The 12,446-nt window shown below is 41.2% G+C and overlaps 1 protein-coding gene across 2 annotated transcripts in view; it reads right to left on the reverse strand.

The window, feature by feature from the left end:
- Positions 1-12,446, reverse strand: part of LOC125881011 (RNA binding protein fox-1 homolog 3-like) — a 1,507,594-nt gene that overhangs the window by 1,401,830 nt on the left and 93,318 nt on the right. The window lies entirely within an intron of this gene.

The raw sequence follows: 12,446 nt of genomic DNA on the forward strand, positions 1-12,446 counted from the left end.
TAGCACGATGGCCAATCAGAGCAAAAAACAAGGTGACGTATTTATTGCACTAAGCCCCATTTGTTTGCCGAACAGTGGGGCTAACTGACATATTATGCTTTTGCCGTATCCCGTCGGCAAAACAGCAAAAAGGTTCTTCCTGGAAAAGAAGGCTTCCAGGGCAATCTTCTGTTCCTCTCTCAAGGAAAAAGATAAGTGTAGGTGGCTTAGCGTTTCTTCCAAAGCTAAATTGAATGGACGTGGTCCTTTGGCAGCTGCCATCCTGGCTGTTTACTTTTAGACTCCTACGGCGCAGTGCTGTCCACATCATGTTATGCCCACCCAGAGAGTATCTGTCAGATAGACTGATCTGATTGGTCCAATTGGCGATTCAGCGGGTTCTACTCATCAGGGCCAGATTCCCGTGCAGTGCAAATTTGAATTTGCTAGGGGCGAGGCATCTGGATTTCCACGTTAAGGGAATTGTAGTTTTTAAAAAATATAAGTGTTTTTCCTAGATTTGGAGATTGTTAATACTGTTCAGAGTAATAATTCAGAGTACACTGTGGACTTTAAGGGGATGGTAAGCACACTTGTGTAATCAGATTTTAAATATCTAATTTGTAAATGGGTGAACATTAATTTTATCCATATTTTACCCATATCTGACAGCATCCCCAGTTGTTGACTCCACTCACATGAGAGTTGAGGTCAAGAGCCCTTTATAACAGTTAGTCTCATGTCTGTACCCCCTTTTGTTGCTGAGTTATAAGGCTTCAAGCATGCTCTGAGGTCAAGGTTCAAAGATCAATGGCTGAAAGCAGGAGCCATGTATAATCTCCATACTGACATATGTTACTCTCCAGGTTGAGACCTTTCCAATGATGTATTAGCTCTACGACAAAGTTTTGATTTTTTTCATTTTCTGGACACAAGCCATGCCAGGTCTAGTTTCAGAGAGCACTTTGAAGGCCCAGTGTAAAAAATGATTATTGTTAGCTTTCTTTGCTTGTTTTTTCTTTTTTACTGTAGATAGTACTGTAGATACTACTAAAAAGTAAACCAATAATAACAATAATGAAATAGGAAAAAATAATATTAAAATGATATTGAAATTTTTAAAATCTATTTACAGAGTGGAATGGTAGCCTAATAGATAACTTAGATACTATTTATCATTGTTTAGACATTATTTATTATTGCTTAGATACTATTTTTTATTGTATTTACTTTTAGCATGCTCTACTTTTATCTACTGTATATGTTTTAATTTATTTAATAACTTATTTATTTCATGTTACATCTTAATATTTTATGTCATTTATCATAGTTGTTAAATCCAGCGTTTGTGTGTACCGGGGGCAGCTGCTGGTTCTGGCTGCTGTGGCGCTGGGTTGGGGTTCAGACCATCGCCTTTTGGCGGTGATGCTGGGCTCTTCCCCTGCCTGGCCCGGATGCAAGTTCCTGCTGGCTAGCCTTGCGTCACCAGGCTCTTCACGTACGGGGAAGAGCCTGGTTTCCGTTCACACTGGTTCTGGTCTAGAGAGCAGATCCGGAATTCACCAAATTCACCAAAGTAAAAGTGTTCACCAAAGTAAAACTTTAAATTCTGGCGTACCATTGATTTAGAATAAAAGAAAAAGGTTAACTTAATGGCTTGGGGCTTTTCTTGTAAATTATATTCTTTAAATTAAAAAGTTTCACAGCATTTTTATTAGCTTGGTGCTTTTATTTTGAGGGAAAGGGGCATCCATCTAATTCCAGATCCTGTCTCTCTCGCCCTAGTTCTGGTTCCTTGCCAAAATGGCCACTAAACGGCCCCAGACTACCTGCTGTCAGCCGTGTTGCCGGGGTGGCGCCCGCCTCCCGAAGCAGACAGCTCCAAGTGATGATGTTTCCTCTCTGGTTCTTCCGTGCTCAGCCTTATTTTTTTCTTGTTATTTATTTATTCATTTATTTTTTTTTATTTGATTTTTCTTCTATCTTTTTATCACATTGGGATGAGGGGTGAGGGAGGTGATGGGGTCTGTGGGGGATCTGTTGGGGACATGTAAAGCACTTTGTGCTACATTTTATTGTATGAAAAGTGCAATAAAGACTGATTGATTGATTGATTGATAATAGTCCAGAAATCTCTTCATCCAGTTTATATTGCCATGGTACAAGATTTGATGCGCGCACACACACACACACATAAAACACACACACACACACACACACACACACACACACTTTTCCTAACAGAGATAGTGGCATTTGGATTTGGGTTGCAGCAGACAGGCGGCAATTTGAAATGGAATGAAGCCCACAGATGGCAGACAGTACAGAACAATAGTCAAACGCAACCCATCGGCCTGCAGCACAATGCTCTTAAAGCCCTACGCTATCAAAAGCTGGCAAAATACATTTATTTTATTTTATGGCCTTGACATTAACCTGTCATATTGTTGAGTTATCAAGGACACTTTCGTGTTTTTGTGTGTATACAGGAGTGTTAAAGATATCACTGAGGAAAACGAGGTTGACGTGATGTTGTTGAACTAGGGAATTCATGTGTAGCCTACACCATGACAAAGGATCCTAATTGACTTTACATTGGCATTGTTTCCGTTGTACCGGCACGTAATTTCAACCCATCACGTGCTGCCACCACGGAATGTGGTGTTAAGAGGTCATGGTCATTTCATGTATTTCTGTGAGATCAGGTAGCCCTCCCTCCTGTCCTGTCAGCAACAGCCCCTCTTCAGAATGGATAGGCTTCATTTTTGGTGGCCAAGCATGAATATCACTAGTGGCTACCATGCTGTTTCAACGGTGTTGAGGATACTTTTAAAGCGGTTTTAATTTCACAGTACATTAAGTCCTTCACAATACAGGGCTTTTGGCAAACAGTTTGTGAAAAGCCCCCCCTCTGTAAACTATCATGAGACAACAATGAGAACACTCACATAAAAAAAAAGAAAAAAAAAAGCTGAACTTGACTGTCTATGTATGCAAATTTCTCTGTGTACATTTTTGTGTCTTTTTTTCTCATTTGATACATCATTGGTTCAATTTCTGACCAGGCGACAAGTTTGCTTTTGTAATAACAATCTTTAGTGTTGTGCAGGCAGATTCCCAACACACACACACTCATACGACTGTGCGTCTATCCATCCCCCCACTCTGCCTCTCCCGCTCCTCTCTGTGAAGGGTGAGTGAAGGTTGCAGCAAGAATGTCGGAAGCAGGAGTTTGTCCTTCGGCATTCTTGAAGAAAGCCTTTTTACCTGTTAGACTCCTGACCTTCCCCTGAGGCTCTCATGCAGCGCAGCAGCACAGCCTCATATTGACTGAAGCACTGCCATCAAGAACTCCCATCCATTTTCAAACACCTTCCTTTTCAGTCATACCATCTTCTGCCTCCTTTTGATAGAACAGAGGTTTTTTGACTGATTTTTAAAATGTTTTTGCAAAATTCAGGATATAATTCCAGCACTCTGATCTGAGAAAAGTTTGGTTTTTTTGGTGCGTGAAGGTATTGTTGGTTGTGGGAGTGCTGAGGCGTTGTTTATCAGAGGGCTAAAGGGCCAAAGATGATATTGACACATCACATCACAGATAAGCCACGTTAAAGCCACATCGATCACACAAATACACACACACACACACACACACACACACACACACACACACACAGTCACCTATGTTCCTGTATCAGCCAAACAAACAATTATAAACACACACATGCTTTTACAAAGAAGAAACACACACATACACAGCACATATGCAAATACACAGCGAGGACCTGGTCCGAGGTGTGGCTCTGGTCTCAGAAGGGGTTCAATCCAGGTCTCCATGACAACAATGCTGACTCAGCAGTGCCTCTGGGCTTGTTCGCACCCCTCTATCACCTTCACACAAACTCACACACACAGACATACACCTCCATCTGACCACTGCCTATTCAGCAGCTGCGTGTGTGTGTCCCTGTGATTCAGAGGTAGACTGGAGAACCCCAAAGGCCCGACAGCCCTGAGGCCTGTGCATGACCTGACATGGACCATGAGACAGGCTGACCGATACGGCTGTGAAAAGCTGAGACTGATATTTTGATAAGTCTAATGGGTGATGTGGAGCTTAAGAGAGAGAGGTGTTCCTGTTTGGGGTCACCGGGGGGCTGGAGCCTATCCCAGCTGTCATTGGGCTAGAGGTGGGGTACATCCTGGACAGGCTGCCAGACTATCACAGGGCTGACACATTGAGACAGTCAACCATTCACACTCACACCTACAGGCAATTTAGAGTCAACCATTAACTTGCATGTCTTTGGACTGTGGGAGGAAGTCAGAGTACCCAGAGGAAACCCTCGCTGACACAAGGAGAACTGAATAGAAGGGCTCCCCCACCCAGGGGTTCAAACTCCCCACCCCTGGTTCAAACTAGGAACCCCTCTTGCTGTGAGGCGACAGTGCTAACCACTGCATTACTGTGCCCCCCTTATTTTGGACTCCCATTGTGTAAATTTAATGGCCTTTCCATTAGGAGAGGGGGAAAAAGTCAGCATCAATGCAGGCTTGCTGTTGAAGGGTTTCATTATCAGCTTCCACGCGTCGCTAATTGGTACCCGATGGCAGTCATTATGGCAGACCCTCCACGTGACCGTTGAAACACAGTGAAAGTGGGTAGGGTAGAGGGTGTAGGGCAAGGATTATCAACAGACCAAAGCTTCCCATTCGGCCCACAGAATATTAATTCATTCAAAAAACAGGAGGAAAAAAATGCATTACAGTGTTTAGGATATCCAGCATTTTTTCTTCCCATGTTAAAGCAAAACCCAAAACAGCTGAGATGTTAGATGTTATAGAATGTTATAAGGAATGATTTACATCCCCAGATAATGTGAGTCTGACCTGTAGGTTCAAAAGACATTATATCAATCTGTCATCAATTTGTCAGCTTATTATTAGCAGTAGTGATACAGCAGGTTCAGGTAAGCTTACAAGAAAAATATTAATATATCAAATGTCAGTAAGTGACAAAGCATCCTGAAAAACATATTAAGAAACACTGTGTGCAGTAGTTCACCTTTCACCTTTTGTTCTCTCTCTGTCCCTCTTTTTCTCTCACCAGCATACACAGATAGAAACATGCCATTGCGCTCAGTCCGTGTCTCTGTCAGTCCAGACAATTGCATTACTGTAATGCATAAGGTTGGTGGTTTGCGGTCAGGTTGGGTTCGGGTGGTTGATTAACCCATATTTAGCTGGTTGGCGGTGAGGATCAGATCAGTTAATCTAAAACAAATTCCCATCTGTTATAAATGGATTGCTGCTTAGGCCATATCATCATGCAAGAATGGGGACAATCTCATAATAGTCAGGTTCACTATGTCCTGATTTCAACCTTTGCTCAAAATCTTTGGGGAGTTTATAACCTATACATATTTGGAAAGTTTAGTGTCTGACAAACCCCAAAGCCAATGTTTCCATTTTTTTTCAAAGTCTCTCTGGTGGCCAGTTTTAGGTGGATCCCTTCTGATAAATCAAATTGGTTGAGTTTAGAAGTTAATTGCAAAATTTTCAAGCCAAAGAAACAAAGAAAGAAATGGGACCATTTCCAGCACATTGAAAATAGAATCTGATGCTGCACCTGCCTATCATGTGTTTTTTTAATCAGGTAAATAAATGCTCTATCTATTGTTAATGTACAGTACTGAGCATAAATGAGTACACCCCATGAGATTTGTCAGAATACCTTTAGGTTCTTTTCAAAATCAACATTTTCTATGGGATACTATGCTACAAAATACTGCCACAGATGTGGGCCATTGATTGCAAACAAGATTTGTTAATCTGCACACACAAAAAAGTAATTTTCCTAACAACTTCATTCAGGACCATGTTGCAAAAATGAGTACACCCCGATGAAAGTCTTAGGAGCAAAGCTAAAATTTAGACTACAAAACTCTAATTAACATGAATCCAACCACAGGTGAGTGAATTATTTATTAAACAGGTGTCCAGCAGACAGTTGACTATAAAAGGGTGTTACTTAACAAAGAAAACCCCTTCCCATTTCATGCTGTCAGCACTAGCACCACATGGAAGAGAAATGTCACAAGACCTGAGAAAGAAAATAATTTCTTTACACTAGAAAGGTGAAGGCTACAAGAAGATCAGCAAAGCATTACATTACTTACTATCAGTCAGAATACTGTAGCAAAAGTGATACATAAATTTAACAAAGATGGAACTGCAACCATCTCACAGAGATGTCCAGGCCATCCACATAATGAGAGCATATCGACCAAATAATTGACTAGTCGACCAGGAGACTACAGCCCTAAAAATAAGATTTTAAAAATAAGATTTTATTGTCCCAAAGGAAAATTGTCTTGGGTACATGCAGTACTTGCCGTTAAAAGATACAAAAAAATTATACATACAGTTCCTACATCTGTACAATCCATACACAGAGATATCACTATTCACAATCCCACACACTCAGTAACTGCAGTATATGTACAAACTGCCATCAGCCAACAAATTGCATGCTGCCCATTGCACCACACATTAACAATAACAAACAAAAAATTACATTATCCCTTACCTATACCATGGTCTGGGTGAATACTTGATTCTGATTGGCTGCAGGGTGTCCGTTACAAACTGATAATGGACACCTACTAAGTAGTTCCTGTGAAACTGGCAACATAATAGTATCAGTATATTTAACCTGCTGCACATAAGGTGGTTCACACCTCCATGTCGGATGTTAAGAAGTGATACTGGACAACTCACTGGGCATTATCCCTTACATATATCATTCAGTCATTCATTATCCATAACTACTTTGGGCAAGGGGCAGGGTTACGGCTGGGCAGTATGACAAAATTTTCATATCACGTTTTTTTTTTTTTTTGTTTGTTTTTTTTTTTAAATCATACTGGTTTCACAGTATTTGACAATATTTTGCTCGGGTTCGGTCCACTTGACATGCTGCTGTGTTGTGGCTTATAAGTGCTGGGATTTGTTATTTACTTGACAATGCCTGAACACAACACAGGCTCCCCTCCATTAGTGCTGTGCTCGGTCATAATTGTCTCGGAGTTGGGTCAGCTTCGGTCAGGTGTGTGTGTGTGTGTGTGCGCGCACATGTGTCTGTGTGTGCACATCGGGGCGAAACTCTGCCGTGCGCTATACAGAGAGCAGAGGAGAATTGTAAACTTGTGACCATGTAGAGACAGAAATGACATGCCATCATGTAAATAAGATGTTTGTTGACGCTGTTTGGGCCATACACCGGTTTTGCGTTATATGAAAAATTCATATCATAACGAAAAATAAAAAACGGTTTTTGGTACAAACCAGTATATATAACCTGTGGGAGAAGCTGGAGTACCCAGAGGAAACCCACACTGACAGGGGGAGAACATGCAAACTCCACACAGAAGGGCCCCAGCCAGCCAGCTGATTCCAGCCCAGAACCCTCTGTGTCTGCTTAGAAAAATGCTGGCCCTTGGACAGTTCTGCTTCATGACCCCTGGTGTGGGGACTCGATTGGGAAAGGCCCAATGTCATTGGGTTAGGAGGGGACTGGAAAGCCAAAAATTTCTGCAGCCAACCTTGTAATTATCGACTGATTAGCTGATTTAGAATCTAAATAAATATTTTCTGCAATACATGAAAGTTTACATGAAGATAACCCTCTCTAGGTTAAAAAGAAGTGTTAAAAAGTGATATCTGGGTGATCCCAGCATATAGGCTTTTGGCTTGAGAAATGAGAGGGAGCCTTTGTAAATGCAGAACACTGGGGTGCCACCCACCTTACTTCACAACCAAGGCGTTTCCGTTGCAAAGCATCAAATCTTATGCCTGCTCTAGAGCAGGAAAAGAATTTGAGGACAGCGACTGTCTGCCTCTCTGCTGCTGTGAAGCCCTTAGAGGGTCTTCCCCTTTCACAAATCCGGAGAAGCTTTTCAGTGGTGGCCCAGTTTAAGCCCCCTGTCAATAGGAGAATGTATCGTCTTTTCTATGATGATATGCTTGTGAATAATTAAGACCAAACTGCCAGCGAATGCAAAAATGAGCGCTGTTTATGCACACATTGGTTTGTGGCTTTATCAATTATACATCTAGCATGCCATATGAACACAGAGGAAAGAGATAAAGAGGCTTTGCTCAAAATGTCTATTGGGACGGGAGTATTGAGTGTATCATCCAAGCGGAATCATAAGACAAGGCTCAAAGATGCTTACCATGCTTACCTTATGAGAGGTCATGGATCACACGAAGATTCTACTCAAACAAATCTGACCAATTACTGCCAGCATCTTCTCCAACAGCATAGTGGTGTAGTAATTGGCACTGTCGTCTCACATCAAGAGGGTTCCTGGTTCAATCCCAGGAGGGAGCCCTTCTGTGCAGAGTTTGCATGTTCTCCCCATGTCAGCGTGGGTTTTCTCCGGGTACTCCGGCTTCCTCCAGGTTGGGGTTGGGGATAGATTAATTAGTGACTCTAAATTGGCCGTAGGTGTGAATTGTCTCTATGTATTAGCCCTGTGTGTCTGGCAACCTGTCCAGGGTGTGCCCTGCCTCTCGCCCAATGTCAGCCGGGATAGGCTCAAGAGGATAAGCGGTTACGGAAATTATGAATGAATTTTCTCTCCTGCTGTCTCTTGGTATGTCACAGGCAGAGCTGCAGCATTTATTTTTCAGCTTATTGATCAGAGTCAAAACAGCAGCCATGTGTTTGTAGATCATTTACAAAGTCTTCTGTGGTCTCGGTGGGCATCCAGAGAGGCTTGATGCCTGCGGCTACATGTGAGGCCAAATCAAGTTGGCGGTTCAGTTTCATTAGCTGAGCGGAGGAGATGCAGAAACACAGTGCCACTAAAAATTAGCCTGACACATCCTGGGCTTATCCAGTCAATCACATCGGCTTTGTGTTAATTAGATTTAATGCTGACTTAATCTGAAGCTTGCCACTTAATGACACTAATTCATGCTTTCAGGAAAACTCTGACCCGGCCCAACAAATACTACCTGAATCCAGAGGCCAAAGGCACAACATTAACGTCATGATGTCTTGGATTTATCTCCATATGTCTATCTGTCTCTCAGGCATGACATACTCTTATGTAAAACTCATTTTGCAGCAGTTCACACCATCTGGTACATTATGTATTCAATTAGGATAGGTCATTTGGATAACAAAATTTGGATAACAAGTGTTTTTGAGCTGTTGACAATAACTTTTATTAATCATTTTATTTGAACAATCTTCTTGCCAACAATTATAAACCAATTACGAGCACTTGGGGATTTTACTCTTCAGTGCCTGCATTTAAACAGTCAGTGCGCATGAGGAATAACAAGCCTGTTTGTCAGAATTATTACAATCAGTTTAGGTGCAGTTTTTCAGTGTGTAGCAATGTGCAACATACAGTGGGTCGGTGAACAGTTTCATACAATCTTTGTCTCTTCCAATGTTAAAATTGATATTGATGATATTAACGTTTTAATGATGTTTGTATTCCTTACTGGAGTCCTGCACTGAAGCAGACACATGTAAAAGGTATGGTAAAATAAACTGATGTCCCAGGTTGCCCTGGTAGTATCACTCCTCTGCTAGTGGACTTAGGGCTAAGGAGGAAAGCTTGTGCTGCTAGATAAATCAAAAGAAAATGCATTGCACAAAGTGAATATGTTTCAAAAGTAGGGTTGGGTAAGAATAGTGACACTGATTCCAACATGACTGGTACCACCCCGAATCACTACATAGATTTCAGTGCCTCATTTCACAACCCAGTCTTACTACAAAGTAGTCAAATATCAGTGCTTGGGCAATGACTTCTGCTGTTAGACACACAAAAAGAAAAATGCCGCCCTTTCACACCTGCATGATATGTTGTTGGTCGTCATTGTGTAACGGAGCCTGGCGGCTTCAGGGGGTAACTCAGCAGAACAACGATATAAGCAGTGTTGGGCAGTAGCGTCACTACAGTAGCGGACGTTTGTAGTTTAACTACATTTCTCAGTAGCTTGGTGGTAGCGTCGCTGTTTTCTGAATCAAGTAACTTCTCAGTAGTTAAGCTCTTTTATTGATCACTTAGCGCAGTAGCGTCCACACAAGCTACATTTCCAAAATCATTTCTGAAGCTCAAACGAGGCGGGGATTTCTGTTATGGACTGAAATAAAACTGTCGCTGCTACCACACAGAGTCACTTCCACATGAAGCTGACGGGGGACAGCCCTCCATTCCGAAACCTCGCCGTTCCGAACGACCCCCACTCCGAAATTGATTTTCAAGTCCATGTCGAGTTTCCTGCATCAAACACTGCCGTCCGCTCTCCGGCCGCACTCACACAATTCTGAAACTCATTGTACTACAGAAGCTTGAAATGAACGTTCAACTTATTGTTTTTTATTGAAAATATGTCACTGTCTTCATTTATTATGTATAATTTCACCAGCAGCAAACACATTTAAAGGAGACACTTGTCAAGTCTTTTACTCGCGCAGTCCGTGATGCTGAAATCCCCGCTGCAGCCGCCGCTCTCTGCTGACAGCAGACCAGGGGAGAAAAAAAAGACATTTCTTTGCTCTGTGCTTTCAGAAAATAACCAGGGTTAGGGTAAGAAAGACCAACGGTCTGTACAGCAGTCCAACTGTGTTTGTCAGGGCATATCAGGCTGTGTGATTATGCGCAAAGTTTGGTTTAACGATTGGAGCAATTTCATACAATTTCGGACATTTAACGTGATAAACTAATTTCAATTCAACATGGTCATTTGCTTAGAGGATTCAGCTGAAGCATAATGAGTGTTATATGTCATTAAGATGAAGTATTTGCTTGTTTTGTGGTTAATTATGCACATAATCCATTTGACCTCATCATGAATGGGATTTATATTCGTTCCTGCAGACAGAGACAAAAGGATCAATGCGCAGCCTCCGTTTCCTTTGCATCCGTCTCGTTCATTCAAACTTTGTAAATATGGTTGGGATTTGTAGGGGACATGTGGATGCTGCTCACTATAAAATGTGTTTACTAAAATGTGTTTACTAGCCTCATTTCTAGTCAAAACGAATCTCTTTACACTTATTTCAAGCAAATTTTCACTTGAAATAAGTATGAAAATCTACCCATGGAGCAAGTTTTTTTTTTTTTGCAATAAGAAAAAAAAAACTTGCTCCATGGACAGATTTTTTTTTCTACTTATTTCAAGTGAAAATCTTCCTGAAACAAGTGAAAATTGTCTATAAACAAGTTGGGAGTTAGTGCAGCTCAGTGTTCAATAAACAATTGAACTTAACTTTTTTACCTGCCTATCTGTTTGCCTGACAGTTTAATTGATCAGTAAGATAACACTGACTTGGCACGAAGTTGGTTCAATTTAGTAAAAAGCTTGAATGTAGTTGCACTAGTTACTTTCATTTTGCTGTAGCTTAGCTTGCTACATTTCTGAGGGTAATAGCTTTGATGTAGTGAGGCTTCATTTAATATTAGAGTAACTAGTAGCTTAACTCACTACACTTTCCAAGTAGCTTGCCCAACACTGGATGTAAGTTAAGGTGGCGAAAGTCTGAGTAGGGCGGATGGGAAGGGTTGTGGATGGGTCCAACAACCACCAACTCTCACCCGGGAGATCGGTCTTATCTACCCAGATTGTAAAGCCAAACCTTGTTCTTTTTTCCTAAACCACATGTTGTTGAAGGAAAAAAATATAATTTGCAGTGTCGTACCAACATAGTGCATTTATTTTGAAAGAGGCTTTTAAAACAAATAGCGCAAAAATTTGAAAGGAACTTGTAACCCAGGTCACTAAAAGTTAGTCATAACACTAAATAAAAAAAAAAAAGATGAGAATAAATAGATGATGACCTGAAACAGCAGTTCAGTTCATATTTTATTTTCTTTAAAAGAGAATAAATAGGAGTTAATATACATATATATATATATATATATAAAACAGTACACTGTTTGTGAAATTTTCCTTTATCTAGTGGCTCATGCGACTTCCAAATGGGAACAGGGAGTAGATGCAGCCAGCCAATCAGGAATCTGCGTTAGTGCGGTAGTTAACGAGCTAGACCGTGGGGAAGTTACCTCCCTTTTTCTTTCTTTAGCATAGCTGCATTGGGTGTAAGCCATTGAGTTTCACTCGCTTGGAAACACATTACATTGAACTTCTGGTGAGTGAATTTTGCTGTTGTTTTTTTTGTGTTAACTATTTATTGATTCTGACCGGTGTTTTGTGTTAACTGAGTGAGAAAATTGATGGTTATTGTGTTATGATAAAGTTTTGAATGTAATTGAGGAAGCTAGTTGGCCTGCTTGTGTGTGTGCACGTGTGTTTTACGTGCGCAGCGTGGCAAAGTTGGATGAGAAGCTGGGTCGGAGCAGCCGATTAATGTTGTAATGTTTTAATGTGTGTAAAGGAAAGCACTGAGCAGAGTAAATGCATAATTAATTTAGGAGTTG

This window comes from Epinephelus fuscoguttatus, linkage group LG20 (assembly GCF_011397635.1).
Source record: "Epinephelus fuscoguttatus linkage group LG20, E.fuscoguttatus.final_Chr_v1".
NCBI lineage: Eukaryota > Metazoa > Chordata > Actinopteri > Perciformes > Serranidae > Epinephelus > Epinephelus fuscoguttatus.